Raw genomic sequence first — 19,310 nt, forward strand, 5'->3', positions numbered from 1 at the left:
AGAATCTCTTTTCCAACCAACCACCTGAGAAAGCAAGGGTTTTGCCCTGTCAGCCATTAGGAGAGATTATTTTGCCTGTCTGAGCTTTGTGGTGGTTGTGATTATAGAAGAGGGAAGGAGAGAAAAGGGGGTGATCAGCATTAAGAAAATGCTTGTAGAACAAAGGGCAACTATTAATGTGAGGCAATAATTCTTAATTTTCAAAAACAACGTCTTTTTGTCCAGAGCTGAGGGATGTACAACCTTTTGGTGTCTCTGGGCCACCCTGGAAGAGGAGGAGTTGTCTTGCGCCACACATTAAATACACAAACACTAACGAAAACTGATGAGCACAAAAAAGGTTTTAAGTAAACTGACGATTTTGGATTGGGCCGCATTCGCAGCCATCCTGGGCCGTGTTCACAGCCATCCTGGGGCACATGTGGCCCGTGGGCCGTGGGCTGGACGCCCCCGGAACGATTACAGCTCTTGGGTCTTGATTTCCTTCAGGGTCTCTGGCCAGCAGTCCCCATTGTCACCCTCCCCTACCTTTCGTTGCCTTCTACACTTTGTAGAAAACCACTTGCAGTAATTTCAGAAAGATTAGTTCTTTTCCAGCTAATAACTCCCTCTACTATTTGAGGAAGAATTTTGATACCATCTTGAAATGTTTGAATCCTAAAAAAGAGGAGCAAAGGCCAGCGGACCCAGTGAGTCAGCTCCTGCACTGGCGGCACGTGCTCCGTGCGCATCGAAATCTGTCCTCCTCCGTGAGTGTCAAGGCTAAAATAAGGTCCTTGGCGCTTTAGCACCTGAGGGCTTACATCATATTTTGTATTCCATACATGTAGCCACATTGTCTCTTTTCCCTTTGTTCTTTTCCATGCTGACAGAGACCATTTGAAGTTTTATTTTAAATCATCGGGCTTGTTGGCATAAGGAGCCTCTGATTTGGATCCGGGATTGTTTAGGGTGTGTGTGTGTGTGTGTGTGTGTGTGTGTGTGTGTCCCTGTGAGTGTTTAATTAAATCAATGGAAAATGCTGTCTGAGCCGAAGGCAAAGATTTTTTCCTTGACTCATTTCATGTCGCTCAGATTATGGCAAGCTTTTCATGTGTATAATGTGTCATGTGATAGTGCTGCCTTTCAAGTATGTTGGCTTAGTCAAAAGCATGCATTTAAATGGGGATAAAAATTTAATTAGTCCCTTTCACCTTTACACATTTGTTACAAATTAGGTAGTATCTCAAAGAGACTTCGTTGAGTGAGCGAGAAGATTTGCACCCCAGTTCCAGGACTGCTTCTGACTACCTGTGTGAATTTGGACAAGTCGCTGCCGTGGCAGTCAGTACGGACTAACGGCTAACAACAACAGCAGCACAGCTCGCAATAGGATTTTATTTCTCACTCAAGGAAGAGTTTACATTTAGGCCGCAGGAGGGACTATGTGGTACCTATACCATAAGCGTGAGAGTTGTGGAAAGCATTGTTTATGAATGCCTTGGGGAAAACTATAGGAAACAAGCCAAATGTGCGATATTATGCAAATTTGCTCCTGTATTTTAGTTGTATGGGACTAAAACCCAGTTTCAACTAGTTTAAGGAAAATGGTAGACTTCTGAGTCGTCTGAGCAGCATGGAGCCATGGGAAGAGTCAGCAGCACCCTGGCCTCAAGAATGAGGACCAGACGTGCATGTGACTCTGGGATTTTCACCGTCTGGCTCTCTCTGCAGGTCACATTCTTCTTCTCCTGGGTAGGTCGGCGTGTCCCCGCTGTTTCGTATGGAGACATGGTGGCTGATGTCTCTTGTTTCCTGAATTTTAAATCTTCATCTTTTGGAAAGGAGCTGACTGGGTTGTGGGAACCCCTATTTCTAGAATCGTGAGAAGTTTGATCCTGATGGCTGGGCGTGGCACACAGCAACCATCAAATGTAGGTGAGGGACAGTCACCCTGCGTAAGATGAAGGATGGGAGAGGGCTAGGATTTTTTTTTTCCCATCCGAAAGACCATCCTCCTGACTGGATGTCAGAAATACCCAGTGTCCCATACTTGGGCTCCATAATTATGCATATTCTCTTTCTCTCTTACACAACATCCCATTTACTTTTTCCTTTGCCCTAGATCCTAAGATCCACATTTTCTGCTAGGTTAATCTGATAAATTAATCCCTGCTAAAGGGCTTATGATTAATTATGATTTTAAAAGCTAATGTACTCCTGAGTGCATTTTTACAGGAGTATTTCCTGTCTTTAACTCTTCAGTGTATACTGGGCACTTATTACATGCAAGGCAGGCACGGTGCTAGATCACACGGGCAACACAAAGTCAGCAGAGAGGTGGTTTGGCTAGTGTGGGAGCGCAGCTTACTGCCCCTGGTGTTAGATGGCTACAAAGTTCACGCTTTGCCACCTGGCAGGTGTTACCCTTGGGCAACTTACTTGACTTTTGTACCTCATCTCCTCCTTAGAAAGTGGTAGGAATAATAGTAACTGTCTCATAGACCAGTTTGTCAGATTTGTTTATTTATTTCAGTGTTATCTAGTCATTTTATTTATTTTTAATTTTAATTATTTTCTTTTCATTTTAATTATTTTTCTTGTATTTTTTAAAATGACCTTTTATCCCCCTTACACTGTCTGCCACCTCCACCCACCTCCCTCCCCTCATAATCACCACGGTGTAGTCCATGCCCACGAGTTCGTGAGATGTAAATGATGTACAAACGCACAAAAATGTACAATGCCTAACACAGCAACTGGCTCACTGTAGAAGTTCAATGACTCTCACCTTTGAACTACTAAATCATATGTAGATAATCTTTTCTTAGGAAGGATTTAGTCTGTCCTCTAAAGCTGTGTTTCTAGGGTAAATTATTTTGTTACTGCTTTGTGTTAGAAAGGTCACCGTCAAAAACTCATTTTGTCATTTTAGAGAATCTAAGCATTTCATTCTTAGTCCCTTAGTCTTAACTTGGACTTTTCATTGTAGCCTGTAGTTTGTTCATACATACTTCTGGGCGCGTCTCTGGGCGATGAAAGCTACTAGGGCATCTGAACATCTTTACTGTGGGGCAGTCTCCCTGTCATGTGCTCCCTCTCCCCTCTCTCTCTCTCTCTCTCTCTCTCTCTCTCTCTCTCTCTCTCTCTCTCATTTTGAGTAAGTTTTATTTTGAGTGAGTTTTATTTCAAGCAGTGCCCTTCTTCTCACACACTAATTCCAAAATTGTGGTTGTGAACTAATGAATTTAAGTGTAATATGAAGGCAAACACAGATAACTTTTCTGTTAAATTTGATCTTTCTCAATCAACATGGCTAATATTAAAAAATCAATAAAGAAAATGAAAACCTCCCATGCTAAAGTAAATCTCTACAGATTCCTTTTTCTCTCTCTTTCCCTTGAGTTCTGAACTCTGCTTTAACCATGCAAAAGAAACAATTTCATAGAGTATTTTTGTTCTCAGATTTGTGATAGTAAACCACATACTTATAATAGATCCCACCTGTCATAAAGGATGCTAACATGAATGGATCATTCTCTCTGAGCTATACATTCTATATCGTTCTCTCTATAACACAGTCAAGAATTGTTATTACCCTGAAGACTCCAAACAGTCTGGAAATTTGCCCCAAGCCCCACAGCTAGTGAATATAAGAACTGAGATTTGGACCCGGTTACCCTTAATCTAAAAGACTTGCTCTTTAAAAAAAAGAAGACTTGCTCTTTCAATATTCTACCATCCTGATTATTCAAGATTACATGGGCCTAATCAAGAAAAAAAAGAAAACTACTAACCAATTAATAAAATAGAGGTAATCATCTGACTCCTTTGGTTGTTTACCTATTATAATAATTCATTGACTTAAAACGAGGATTCTTCTCCTGTTTCTTGAAGTTAGACAAGAAACAGGAGAAGAGTGAGACAAAGAACATAGCTGTGAGTGAACAACACACGTGCACTGATCATATGTATCCATCAGTGAAAAAGACCTTATGCGGTCCAAGTCTTTGCACCAACGAGCAGACCTGCTCCCCAACAGTGTGCTCCCCAACAGTCGGAGCCCTGGGTTCTGGCGCTACCAGCAGGTTCGTGGTCCCAACTGACTTCTCCACGGCAACTTTTGAATAAAACAGTGATGGCATTAGTCATTCCAGTATATTAAGCTTATTGTGAGAAATGAATAAATCGATGTATTTTTGAGCAATTAGAACAGTGCCTTGTACTGATAAACACTCATAAGTTATTAACTGCTCCGATGATTAGAAATACAAGTAGTGTCTTAATGAGTATCATTGCTGCATTTACCCTTTGGCATCCATAAATCTAAAGGGTCTGGAGCTTTTGAAGTTATAATAATTTAATATCGTTTGGATTTCTTCATTGCCAGCCAATTCTCTGTGGTATTCAGGATTTAACAGATGTTATTTTTTAAATTCTCATTTCCAGACCCTAAACCTCCTTCCCATGTATACCTGTTGTGAGTAGACCAAAAATTTAGAAAAATGTCTTTAAAATTATCAAGGGGGTATTTTATTCCCCTTTCCAAAATTTTATCACAATGTATCATCTTAGAAGTTAATACAATTCTATTACATTTAATGAGGATATCTTCAGTCACTTATTTCATGTAGTGTAGAGATAATTTTCGTAAGTAAATTCAGGCACAACTAAAGAAAGCAAACATTTATTGAGGTTTAAATATTTTGCTTCATTTTTATGCAAATTAGTTTCTTCAAATTCTTAAATTTTCTCATGTTTAAACAGGTGTGGGTTCCACCTACAGGAACGAAGTATTGACACAGAATGCAAATACTGTGGCGGTGTGTGCTAGTCTGTGGCGTGTGGCCATGGGGCTGTCTTCCCAAGACAGTTCTTCAAGAACTTCCCAAGGTCCCTTTTCTTTGGTGTCCACACATCCAGCCACTTCCTACCTGTCACAGGCAATCCTGGGATGGGGTGCGTCCCAACCTACACCATTTGCCACTGGGGAGTTACCAAGAGGGGGTCAGACTCAGTTTCCACTGCCTTTGGTCTTAATTTCCTCATCTGTAAGCTGCAGGGGTGGTACTGAGCAGAAATGTCCGCGCTGACTAGTTACTCGTGGTTCCACGAAGGCACCACAGCAGCTCTCTGCCGAGAGCGGACAGGAGCAAGGCAACTTTCACTCCCCTCTCCTTCCAACCAGAGCAGGCTAGTTTTGTCTGTTTTCACCTAAAGTGCTAAGATTCTTGTGCTTTGATTGCTTTTGGGGGGAGAGCAGGTTTTCCTGCCATTTTAAAAAATTAGCTGGTTTTGGTGATGTCAGAGGTTCTCTTTATCTCTGAAATCCTGTGATGTGATGTGATGGGATACTCCTTCTATTATTGACTTTTGTGACTTGTGGTGTGAAGACCTCACATGGTCACTAGTGAGCTGTTGCACTTGTGAGCCCAGTAACAGTCCCTGTCATAACATGACATGTGGTTCCCTCCATGGTTCCGGAACTAGACCATAAGGGGCTGAGACGTCTTGGCAGTCAGCTTTAATTAATGAAGAAATATGGCAATAGACAGGAGGTCTCACATTGCAGGCTTAGAAAAGGTTATGATAGCTCCAACAGTGTGGAAATGATTCTTAATTTTTTTTTTAGAAAATAGACTACCTCAGCAGGCAGATGCTTATGGATTAATAATCACTTCACAGCAGTTATCCATCATCGCAATGTGGACTGTGTTGCCAGAGAGAATTTTAGGAGGTTTGACTGCAGAATGCACTGAGAATGCAGCATGAAAAGAGTGATTTCTTCCGTTCTATGAAATGCATTTTAGTCCAGCAGATAAATTGTATCATTAGACATTTTTATGTACTGTCTGGCTGTGTACCGGCACCAATGGCCTTACCCACCCCCAATGCTCATTATAAAATGAAATAAACAAGTGGCAACTCTTGTTGAGTATCAGGAGACATGTGGAATAGGAAAAAAATGAGCAGAACCTCTTCCTACTAAACATTTGTGCCTAAAAAGAGAAAAGAGTGTTTCAGCAGTTCTCACTAATAAAGAAGACTAAATAAAGGTAGATAAATTAGGAAAACAGTTGTACATGTACTGTGAGCATTTCATTCACTATATTTTATTATGTTTCAATGAAAATATAAATTATAAGAAAATATTACAGAATAAGTTAAGGTGTAACAAATAATTAGAGTTCAAGGGCAGAAAATGTTGCTTAAATGGCAGAAAGAGAATGTAGTTAAACATGCAATCTTTCTTCAAACCAAGAGGGATAATTCAATAGTAAATATGACCTATGAAATTACAGTTGACCTTTGAATAATGCAGGGTGAGGGACATGATGTTCTACACAGTTGAAAATTAGTGTGTAACTTTCAAATCCCCCAGGACTTAACTAATAGCCTACTGTTGACCAGAAGCCTTACTGATAAAATAAACAGCTAACACATATTTTGTATGTTTTATGTGTTATATACTATATTCTTACAATAGTAAGATAAAGGCATTTATCTCGATAGTAAGAGAAACATTTACAGTGTTTATTGAAAAAAATCTTTGCATAAATGGACTCACACAGTTCAATCTCATGTTCAAGGGTCAACTGCAATAAAAAATAAGACTGATCATTTTTATTTGAAAAAGTGTGTTATATTACAAATTAATATAAGTTTATGTTTCAAAATCCAAGCATGCAAAACATAAGAAAAGATTTGAAAACACTAGTACTACTTTTTCATTCTTTCCAAACTCATAATTAGTTTACAACTTATTTTACAAGGTTGCAATGTTAAGACTGGAGGTTCTCAAACTTTAATGATTATCACATCTACCTGGACAGCTTATTGAAGCACACAATAGGGGCACTCTAGAGTTTCTGATTCACTGGGCCTTTGTGGGGTCCCATTTCTAACAAGGTCCATCCTGTGCCCATACAGCTGGCCTGCTGACTGACCATTTGAGTAGCAAGGATAGGGTTCAGGGTCACAGACTGCTAAAGACAGTCAGCTACACCTCACACTCTCATTATTCTTCCCAAGGATTCTGCAAAATAGAAAACCATTGATTTACACCACCCAATCAAATGAACTTATATTACTTACTATAACAGATCGTGTGATATTAAAGACACGAGCAGTCACGGAAGCTATTTGTTAGCCTTTTCATCACCAAAGATGGAAAATCGAGTTATTCAGTTGTGAAAACCAGCAAAAATCTTTTCAGGCCTAGAAAATTACTCTCTGGCTCCTTTTCTTTCATTGCCATGTTTTGCTCATCAGAAAAATAAAGTATGAACTACAAATCTGCGAGTCTTATATCTGTTAATTATTGACTAGAGGAAGGCTCTATGGCAAATGGTGGGTTTTAGCTTTGATAAATAATGGGTTTCGTTCTGCCCAATGACAGATGTGTGTAATTCTCATTAAAGTCAGTGGCAGTTATACAAGAGCATCAAAGCAAAACAGTGTCTTTGACAGAATGTTCTCAATTGGTAAATTATTCACTATCTCCCCAACAGTAGAGACATATGCTATTGTCCTCTGTGGGGGACAAGAAAAACTCTTTTACGCAGGATGTCGTTTCACATTTTAGACTTGGAACGTGCAACTAAGAAAAGGCATAAAATGTTCCCACTGAGAAACCTTTAAGCAGAAAGGAGTTAATAACTGTATGAAAGGTGCTGCCATACCTAGGCTATGGGCTGGGAGGGGTAGTGGAGAAGGAGATGGATACCTGCTTATCTCTGGAGTTTGCAAATATCAAGTTAGTCCTGTGGCTTTTGGCCAAGTGTGGCAATTACCAATAGCATCACAACCAGTGACCGAGACATCGAAAGGGAACTCCATCATTATAAAATGTAGATGCAGCTGATAACATTGGTTGGTCTTAAATATCAGGCACCGAGTCAGGAGATGGTTAAACTGAACCCTGCTCCTCATTTTAGCACTGAGACGCACTCTGTGCCTAGGTGTGCCACATCCCCCAACTGGAGAGAATATTGCCTGTCCATTCTGTCTCCCTGGGGACCCGCCCTCAGTAATAATGGAAAACGTTGAAATAATTGAACGCTCTAAAACTAATTAGAAAAATAAGCACTAGAGGAAGCATCCAAATTCTCACTGTCAGGGCTCTTGCACAACTACATAAACCTTTCCTCTCTGACTTCCAGGCTAGGCTTGTCAGGGCCTGAGCCTCCCTGAACATATCCAGTCTCTTAGAACCTGAGACTTTCCGTAACAACTTGTATTTCGTCACTAAAGGGGGTGATGGCAAAGGTTGGGTTGCCTGTGTACATGATCAGCTGTCTCCATCCCAACCCCATGTTTCTCTAATTCTTCATCAGCAATGACTTTTCGTAGATTGAAGGACAGAAAGGAAGAAAAAAACTCTAAAAAGAAAGAAAAGCCTCTTTTATGTTGATTCTTCGTTTGTGTGTTCTGCCACCGTTCTCACAATGAGTTCTCATTTTTGACACTCTTTGTTTACCTTTTCTTCAGATACTCCAATACTTTATAAATAGCTGTAGTCCCCAACATAAATTTTAATCAGAAATTGCTGATTAAATACAATTTAATTGGTTTTAAAGTAAACCTCAAACTTTCACAAAGTGGCAGTACTTGAAAAGAAGGTGAAAACAGTCAATGTAGGTAGTTTTTTTCCTCTTCCGGTATCGATGTAATTTTGGAAGTGATTAGAATCCTGTCTGGTGTAGAAGAGCATGATGGGAAAATGGGCAGGAGCATATTCAGTGTGTTCCCCTCTGGCATCGGTGTGGGGCAACCGGTAGATAGAAAGGAGAGAGGAAAATGCATGCAGGGAACTAGATTTGACTGCTGCTCCACCAGTCCTCTTGAAATCTTCACGTGAAATGGCGTTGAACTGACATTGACTGCTATTTAATCTGTGGGTCCCACAGAGCTGATTCTGAAATGATGCTGTGAAAGTCTTACCCTGTGAACCCTGGGATGTGATTATTTAAATGCAAAGTTTCAAGTGACAGCACAACCACCTGCTATGTATTGCTGTTTCCAGGCAGGAGGCATCTGCAAGTCCGGGGTCAAAGAAGTTCATTGTACTTTCTGCAAGCCCCAAACATGGAAAGGAGATCTGCCGTAAATGCAGCATAAGAGATTCGGTTCACTTCAGAGCAAATTTGGAAAAGAGGAGTTTTGTGTAAAACTTCAGAAAGACACTGTTTCCTTTTCCCTCCTCCTAGTCTGTGTCCTCTCCCTCCCACTGCCTCTCCCACTGCTTCCTCCTCTCCTGTTTTCCTCTTCCTCCCCTCATCTCTCTCCTCCTGTTCTTCTATTTCGTCTTTATCTTTTTTTACAGTTCCCTGATAGACACATGGATCTCCCAGTCTCTGCTCACCCCCTATTACAGCGTTTCTCAAACCTTACGGTGCCCACGAATCTCCCCAGCTAAAATGCTGACCCTGGTTCAGGGTGTCTGAGATAGGGAAAGATTCTGCCTCAGACAAGCTCTCAGGTGTGGCGACTCTAGGAAAAGTATAGCATTTAGATTGAAACCAACTTTGGGGCTTAATATGGGCAATTCAAAAAGCTTTAAAATGAAAGATTCACTTTCAAATCCAATGCCATTTTTTGCAATTATTCTTATATATTAAACAGCCCTTTTCTGTATAATAATAAAGTAAGGTTTTGATAGTAAATGGAGTGGGCAGCGAGATTGCTAGAGGCAAAGTAAAACTGAACACATGAGGGAAGAAAGAGATAAATCTTACATGGTAAGACCTCAAACACGTGAGGAGTAAATCTTTCTGTTGAATTAGACAGATAGATGCTCAATGGCTTATGTCTTGGAGAAGGGAAGCAGTACTTCCTGGCCTTGACTCCCTGTGCTCCTGGCAGGAGACCTTTGCCTTTTCAGCTATCTTATTCACAACGCATATTTTTGTCACTAGGTACCCCCTTCCCTTCCAAATGGAAAGGAATGCTGATTCCCACACCCACTGTCTTCCGGCTTAAGATCAGGTTCAGCTGTCATGCTGCCAGACAGGACTCACAAAAGATAAGAAGCTTCACCTTGGAGTGCAATCCCTTTCATCTGCATTCCCAGGGTCGCCAAGTCTGAGGCCCCGCACTGCTCATCATCCCGATGTGACCTTGTCTTGGCTCATTCTTTCTTTCTTCATGTGCTGCTTCTGCAGCCAACGTGAAGCACGAATGCCTCTCCTTCTGCAAACATTCATTGTGTGCACAATAAATATTTTGACACAGTATTCTTCTTTTGTAAGTTTACTGTAAATACAATTAGAGTGGATATAAATTAAAGTGATGGCAGTCCTTCTTACGGTTTTTTGAAGTCCCCAAGAGTGCTGTTGGGCTCTTTAATTGCTTACTGATGTAAAAATATCATTGTTTAGTAAGGCATTAATCATAGCAATTTTGGCCCACTGGAGGCTAAAAGCAGCACAGGATGTGATAATTAAGATATACTAATAGATGTGGCAATTTCTGTAATAGGAGCTTTTAACAAGGTAGAAAAAAATGACATTGCTCTTGCTACAGTGAAGCAACAAATAAAATATGACATTTTCTTCATGCAAAAGAGATCACCTACTCAGAAAACAGTAGCCAGAGAGCAGTAAGCGGCTATTTTTTTCCTTTCTCATTTTTTTTCCTGGCCATATGACAGCTTATGAATACAACTTCAGGTTAGGAATAGCTTCATACCTTGTAAGGACTAGACAGGTCTTTAATTTGCAACCAATTCCTTTCTTAAAGACCAGAAAACAGACCCCAGGATAAATACAACACCTGGTCTTGTTGGGAGCAGAGCTGAGACTAGAAACCAGGCCCCTGTTTCCAAGTGAAGAGCTCTTTTCACATAGGTAGCCTCGTCTTTCAGTCAAGGTTCTCACGTTTTAAACTATGCACATTATTTTTCTATGCTGGATTTTATTTATATAAAATTGTGTTTTTATTCTTACGTGTTTAAACTCCAGTCACCTTCAAAGTACTCTGTTTGATACACCTATTGAGACTTTTTTCCCCACTGCTCAAAACAGTTTTTGAAGCTGCTGATTTTGATGCATTTTCGTGCTTCTGCTGTTTTGCTTTCAGGACTCTTTTCATACAGGGAAACAAAAAAAAAGTCTTCTGGGGCAAGATTGGGTGAATAGGGAGGGAGGGCCCAGGGTCATGCCGTTTGTGGTCAAAAACTGCTGAACACTCAGTGTGGTGTGGGCAGGTATCTTTGTAAATCACCCATCATGAAATGGGCAAACTCACTGAAAGTCTTCAAAAAAAATTCACTGAAGCTGAACGCAGCCTCTTCCAACAACACCAACTGGTACACTGACACAGATGGGTCCCTAGAACCCTCACCTAGTGGTGGAAGCCTGTACTACATGGGGCCCACCCTCCAGAAGATAATTCCACTTTAGGGGGTCCCACCTTGTATAAATCCACTTCCCTTTTCTGTTATGTCTGGCATGTATATTCTAAGACATATTGCAATGTATTGGACATCATTGTCAATATTAGGTTTGCATAGTAGGAAATTATGTGACTGACGTTAAATACTAGGGATAGAAGACACCACACTTCGTCTTTAAGAACAGGGAAAAGATTATATTCCAAATCAATATTACTGCTTCCTCATGGTTTCTAAAGGGAACAGAGGATTCTGCGTTAAAATGAAGAGTGTTGTGCCTTTTAGACCTGAAGTTCAGGAGCTGTATGCAAAACAACAAAAAGGAATCTGTTTTCCCTTTAATGCATATTTCAATTCAATCAGTATTAATTAGAATTATATACACACAGGAGGGGGGCATAGAGCCTTTCATCACAGGCCCTCAGCATGTTTTCAGACTCTGAATTTTCTTTGTTTCCCTAATTTCTTTTTCTCTCTTCATCTTACGCTTGCTTATTTACTCATTTATGCGTCATATGTTCTGTATCAGTGCGCTATGCCAGAGAAAAGGAATAGAAGATGGTCATGACCTGCATTTTACCCTCTCAATGGAATTCATAGTCCATTGGAGGAGAAATATAGAAGTCGAGCAGGCCAACACATATATATAAACTTTCAAATTGTGGTGTTATCCATAAAAGAAAATCCAGGTGCAGAGAGTGGACGGGCTTACATATTTTACAGGGTCACCTGGAGATGGCGTGTGCGCTAGAAAAAAACAGGTCAGACGAAGTGAACCACGTGGGGAAAGGGGGTGCACTGAGGGCAAGGCCAGTCCGTTTGGGGCGTTCGGCAAGGAGCCTGGTGTGGTCGCCTGGGCCCGTCCCCCATGGGTCTCACACTCTGCTGCCACGGGCTGTAGAGAACTTTACTCACTTCTTAGAGGCTTTCTTAGCGTTTTATCCTCCCACGCAGTTTAAAAATCGGGGCCATGTCTTGAGAGAAAACGGACATTGTTTCGGCTTTCCATCCCTCTTCTCAGTAGGGACCTAACTGCTCAGTTCTTCCTTTCTGTCTCTGTACAGCCGCCCAAAAGTTCTAGCGGTTTCTCTGATCCCGCCTCGGGCCCTCTGTTCAGGCAAGGCCTGGCTTCTGAGGTTCTTTTCTTGCACAAAGAATTCACAAATGCCCCAAGGAAAAAGTTTCTGTGGAACATCAGCTCACTTTTATGAAGTTCTCCTCCTTTCTCTCAAATCTGGACTGCTTTCATTCTTGTTGCTGCAGCAAAACTCTGATACCTTTAAGCAGTTATTTATTTATTTATTTATTTATTTATTTTTGTATTTCCCCCCCAACTTTTCCAGTTTGTTTTGGCAGGCCTATGGCTTTCTACAGGCTACTCCATCGTACCTACAGAAGCAAACGTTCCAAATAATGCCATTTTGCAAAATAAATGACCCCAAGGGGTTTTGCCCTTCAGTTGAGTGGGTTTGGGGGGTTTAAAAGGCATTGAAGGCTGACTGAATTTCTTAGCAGTGTGGAAATTTGTGGTGCATTGTTCTGAGACAAGAATGGCAGCTGGCATCGGGGAATTCCCACCCTGGCGGAGTCACTTGCCATCTGTGTGGCGACGGCCAAAGTACTAGATCCCTTTATGCCTCGCTGTCACTGTCCATGAAATGGGGAAGGAGAAACATGCTTCCTGTGTTTCTTAGGATGATTAAAGGAGAATAAATTTATCAATTGTTTACTTTTATTATAAGTACCTTATGTATATTATCTCGCTTTGAGATGGCATGTACCACAGTGCATACTGGAGATTCCATAAGGAGTAGTGTGGTATTATTACTCATTGTGATTATCGCCCAGTCTCTGTTTGGACTTCAGGTGAAATCAGTAAGCACCCCTTGGTTATACCTTAGTCTTTTTTTTAAAGATTTTAGATTTTATTTATTTATTTTTAGAGAGAGAGGAAGTGAGGGAGAAAGAGAGGCAGAGAAACCTCAATGTCTGGTAGCTTCTCATGTGCCTCCTACTGGGGACCTGGCCCACAACCCAGACATGTGCCCTGATGGGGAATCGAACCGGCAACCCTTTGGTTCGTAGGCCAGTGCTCAATCCACTGAGCTACACCTGTCAGGGCTCATACCTTACTCTTTTAACTAGAGGGCATAAATAATGTAAATGCAGGCCAAAGATAATTGCTTAACTGTGACACACAGTTTGTGCTGCCTTAAGCAATAAAAAATGTATAACTCAACAAAAACCACAAAAGGTAAAGCTTCATTGTTAATAACTTTCATACTCAGAACACTATAGAAATATGCAGTATGTTTTTCTATATGTGCTTTTTCAAAATACTGTAATTAGTTTTATATGTGGACTGAATAGGCACAATACACTAAACCATGGGAAAGTTATTAGGGCTAAATCCTTATAATGTCAGATTTTACCTTTTGGTTGAAATGACATGTTGGGCCCCTGGCCAGTGGATTTGCACCCAGCCACTTGCACATGTGTGGGTCATGAGATGGGGTGCCCACAGCCTGGGCCTCGGAGCTCCTGGGGTTGTATCTGCACTTCATTTAGCTGGCTCTGTGTATCTGATCTGATGACATCTGCTAAGGAGGCAGTGGAGGGAAGCCGTGCATGTGAAATCAGAGTGACTATGGCCTGCATTTCAATAAGCCGAGGCTGCTGTTACCTTACCATTTATTTTGTGGCCCTTGGGGCTTTGACAGGCAGTGCCTGATATGTTTCTCATCAGTTTAAATCTCAATATTTACTTTTAGATGTTTTACTCTAAAAGCTTTTGAAAAAAGAAGATTGTGGTTGTTCACGTCATGAAGCATTGACCTCTTGCCCTGACCAGTGTGCTCAGTTGGTTGGGCATCATTCCACAAAGTGAAAGATTGCTGGTTCGATTCCCAGTTGGGGCACATGCCTGGGTTGTGGGTTTGGTCCCTGTGGGGGCATGTACGAGAAGCAACTGATTGAAGTTTCTCTCTCATATCAATGTTTCTTCTCTCTCTTTCTCCCTCACTTCCCCTCTCTCTAAAACTAAATAGATAAAATCTTTTAAAAAAAGAATTAGCCTCTTTTGCATCTTTAATAAAGATACTTGGGTATAATATATAAAGGAAATGGGGGGCCATTTTACATATACCGACAAGTACTTATCAAAGAAACAATGTAAATAGAAAAAATGAATCATTACCTTACCACAAGCTGCTAAGTTTCAGTTTCGACAATCTCCCCTACTGAAAGTGGCTTTTGATTGTCAACGCATAAACCAGAGGTTCTCTCTCTGTTTTTGTCCCACCCATTCCCTGTTCAGGACAGCTTTTTCAATTTTACGATGAATCCTAGGATAATTCTGTTAGTGATCAGGGCTGATTATCCAGCCAACCAGATCGTCACAGAAGACATTTCTCTACATGAAAACCAGAATCTTAGGTAAAATGATCGTGAGCCTTCCTAATCAAGTGGCGGCCCATCTATAGTAACAGCATCACCACCTGGAGCTTGTGAGAAGTGCAGCCACTCAAGCCACAAGCCCAGATGCGCGGAATCAGAGTCCTCACTCGGACAGGATTCCCAGGTGATACATATGCAAAATACAGTTTAAGAGAAACCCATTCAGACCCAGGGTTGGCAAATTTTTTTCCCCTAAAGTGTCAGATAGTGAATATTTTCATTATTTTCAGAGCCATACAATAGGCCACGAGTCTTCTGTACGACTGGGAAAGGAACCATGGATATATAGCACGTAAAAATCAGCGTGGCTGTGCTCCATTAAAGCTTTATTTATGGACATTGAAATTTGAATTTGATATCACTTTCACATATCACAAAATGTTATTCTTCTTTTGATTTTTTTCCCACCATTTAGCAGTGTAAATACCATTCTCAGCGCACAGGCCGTACAAGAGCAGGTGGCAGGCTGGATCCAGCGTGCCCGCCCCATTACTTCCCCAGGAACGCGGGCTGCCCTCAGTACCTCTCCCGGCTTGCTCAGGTTACCATATCAAAGTGCTGTCAATAGGGGACTTAACAGAAATGGATTTTTTCACAGTTCTGGAGGTGGGAAGACCCAGATCAAGGTCTGGCAAGGTTCCTTGGGGTCTGCTTCTGGCGAGAGCACCCTTCCAGGCTCACAGACACACACAGCATTGTCACCGTGTCGTCACGCCGTGGGGAGAGAGGAAAGGGCAGGAGAATGGGGAGGGGAGAGAGAGGGCAAGAGAGATAACGAGTTCTGGTGTCTTTTATTTTATTATTTAAAAAAATGTATTGAATCTAGGGGGGCGCCACTGGTCAATGAAACCACACAGGTTTCAGTGCACAGCTCGGTGACACGTTGTCAGCACTCGCCACCCAAAGTCAAGGCTCTTACCGCCACCCCCTCACCCCCCTTGGCCCCCTTTCACCTCCCCACTGTGGTGTCTTTTCTCATAAGAACATTAACCCTAGTGGGTCAGGGGCCCATCCTTACAACTTCTTAATTACTTCCATAGAGGCCGTAAGTCTAAAAACAGCCACACTGAGGAACAGTGCTGCAACATGTGGATTTGGGGAGGCCACTGTTCAGTCCATGGGAGTGCCCCCCCATAGCGCCCTCTGGCGTTTTCTCTCGTTACACCACCCACGATGATGTCCACCCTCCGAGGCGTCCCCTCGTCCTTGTTAACCATGTCTCTTCTTTGGTATTTAAATAAACCCTTATTAATGTATTATATCATATCCTGTTCCTTCAGTTACATTGCAAGCTCCTGGAAGCACACCGTACTGACAAGGATCCAAGAGTTCAGACAAGTTCCAGTGACTGAGTTGAGCTCACTGGTTGATGACTACCAACTAGAAATGACACGGCCTGATGTTCCCGGCTTGGGAAGGTCACTTAAGTGACTTCAGGCTCCCCGAGCATTCTTTTGGTTTCTTTCCTCATCTCTGCCCTGGGGGAAGGGGCTGGAAGGCACGTGTAGCTTTTCCATGGAGGGACTAGTGACTAGTCATTACATGCTCACCTTGGAGAGCCAGGGCTCCGTGGTATTCAGGACACAGAAGGAACTAGGCTCTAGCGAAGGCCTGAACCATGTAAGCTTTCCCGTTACACCTACTTTTCGATGCAGTTCCCTGGTCTTCTGATGGAGCATTCTTTCTCCTTCTCTGCACACCTCCCCCTCAGACACTTATCTGGCAGCTGTCATTAACACGGGGTCCTTGCTTAACAAAGACCTTTCAGTGCATTTTATTTACTAGTGATGTTTCAACGTTGTCAGCTATCCATCTTAAATATTAGGTCACAGTGAGTTGCTTCTCTAGGGAGCCAGGCTACATTTCCCCCTGCTGTATATTTCCTAGTGTTGTGCCCCATCTCTCTTTAATGACTCCCAAGGCAGAGCTTCCCTCACTTGCTTTGGAAATATTTGCATTAGTGGATCACGGCGCAAACAGATGGGGACTCGTGTAAGGTCCCCATAAATCATGCTCAAGGGTTATCTATGTCATAGTCACAATTTAAAGCCGGAGGGAAGAGTGAATGACTTAGGCATAAACCCTATCCATCTCATCTGCTTTACTGGCTTTTGGCTGAAATGGACGTGAGTTAACTCCCTTCCCCAGCTCGACCCTTTCGTTCCCTGGGTGTCTGCTGGTGGTGTTAGGGTCCCTGGTTCCATGACTGTAGGCACACAGCACCTTTGTAGAAAACATTGTCTCCATGTTTTTCTGCTCACACCAAGGAGAAATACAGGTGACCAAGCACAGGCGTTCTGGGCATGTTACAAACATTCACCACAAAGTGGCTGCACTGTGAATTTCCTGCTTGAGGTACACTCTTAAAAAATGCCTGCAAGGATTCCAGCATCCAGCCAGGGGTGCAAAGACCTGTGTACAGGGTTCACGAGTGGCAAATGAAGGTGCAGGACAAACACGCTTTGAATAGAAGCCATGTATTAGCAGTCAGAAGGAACATTCTCTTAGGGAGGAATTCACCTCTTGATATTTCATTCATTCTAGATTTATCATGTGGGGAAATAGGCAGTTCTGTAGGGTTTAATTTAGAATAATAATAATAATAAAAAAGACAGCTCTGGCCAGTGTGGCTCAGTTGGTTGGAGCATCATTTGGGACAGTGAAAGGCCATCTGTTCGATTTCCAATCACGGCACATGCCTGGGTTGTGGGCTGGATCCCCAGTCCAGGTGTGTGCAGGAAGCAACTGATAGATGTTTCTCATATGGATGTTTCTTTCTCTCTGTCTGTCTCCCTTCTCCTCTCTCTCAAATCAAAGTACATAAACCTTAAAAAAGAAACAATTAGAACCATTGTAATATGTGTTGCAGATAAAGCCAAACAAGCTCCCTTTCTTGTGAAATTCTTTTTGTGTTAATAAATGTCTCCTTAGCCTCCACATTATTTTCTTGGATATATTCTCCCTACTTTGTCTTTCCATGAAAAAAAGAAAACTTCAGATGAGAATAATTTTATACCGAAAATTAACCTGTATCATTTAAAATTATCATACATTAACTTGAGTGCCATTTCTTTAATACTAGAGCTCTAGGAGAATGATTGTAAAATTATTTTTGTTTAACCCAGTTGTAAAAGAGAGGTCAGGAACACTTCTGAGTTGTATGATCTTATACAGGTGACTCAGCCTTTTTGATCCCTAATTTTCTCACCTGCAAGATAGGGATAAAACATATTTGCATCTTCCTAAGGAATTGAAAGCATTAAGGAATGTCTACAGAGCACTTAAGGTGATTGACACATGCACATAGTCTATAATCAATAATTCTGATGGTTATCATTTTTTTGGACATTCAACATAGAGCATTATAAATATGCTAATGTCCACTGGTTCTAATATGTCACAGATGCCACCAAATAACTGTGTAACATTACTCACCCCTTAGAGCATCTTTATTTGAAATGTTTGCACATTGTTAATTTTGTACTGGAGATTATATTCATCAGTTTCTGTTCAGCCCAATGCAGAGGTTTAGACACTATTACTGAAATGATAAGCAGCAGCATGATTCTTCCTGAAGACTCTCAGGACACATTTATTAAAGATGGAGCAGGTATCTGGTAAAAGACTTGGAGTCTAGTAAATTGTGCAACAAATGATATGCCAGAATCAACTTATTGCAGCCCCCCACACAGTCACTTTCTCTTTACCGGTTTCAGACATGAACTTCTAAGTGCACCTCATTTGCATTCATCACATGTAACTGAATGCCTTTTTGTTGTCACCATTCAGCACAAGTTTATGCCGCAAAAGGGAATGTGAGAAAAGGGAACAGCCATCAAGTTGCATTTAGTCTTCTGAACTGTCATTTGGGAAGGTCTAATCAAGTATCAGTGTTAGGAGGATTCCTGGGGATTGCAGCTGACTTGTTCCTGCTGAGAAACTGAGTCACACAGAGCAGAAGTAGCCTGAATGCCCCCTGAGAAAGGAGGAGGGAGTCCTCTTTAAACCTGTGTCTATCATCTCTGAGGCCCCCTTTTCTTTTCTGTATAGGTCGTTACTGCAAAAGTTCTGGGTGGATATTTCTCCTAATTAGCTGTTGCTTAAAGTAATATTATAAATAGATTCTTCTCCTAGAGCATATGATGGAAAAACAGACTAATAAGTGTTCATGTACAGAGGGCCAGCGGATTTACGTATATCCAGTTCCTCTTTGGGTAGTCTAGGTTACTGTGATTATCTGGGTAGAGTAGTTAAAATCAAAGAGGTGAATGATGTCTCCCCAAGACCCACAGTTTGTAAATAAGGAAGGGGCATTAAAAGTTACCTGAGCCCCAACTGCTGTGGCTCATAGATTGAGCGCTGGCCTGTGAGCCAAGGGGTCGATTCCTAGTCAAGGCACATGCCTGGGTTGCAGGCCAGGTCCCTAGTTGAGGGTGTGTGAGAGGCAACCACACACTGATGTTTCTCTCTTTCTCTCTCTCTC

The sequence above is a fragment of the Phyllostomus hastatus genome, unplaced genomic scaffold (assembly GCF_019186645.2).
Source record: "Phyllostomus hastatus isolate PE091 unplaced genomic scaffold, TTU_PhHast_1.1 phas_contig_80, whole genome shotgun sequence".
Lineage (NCBI taxonomy): Eukaryota > Metazoa > Chordata > Mammalia > Chiroptera > Phyllostomidae > Phyllostomus > Phyllostomus hastatus.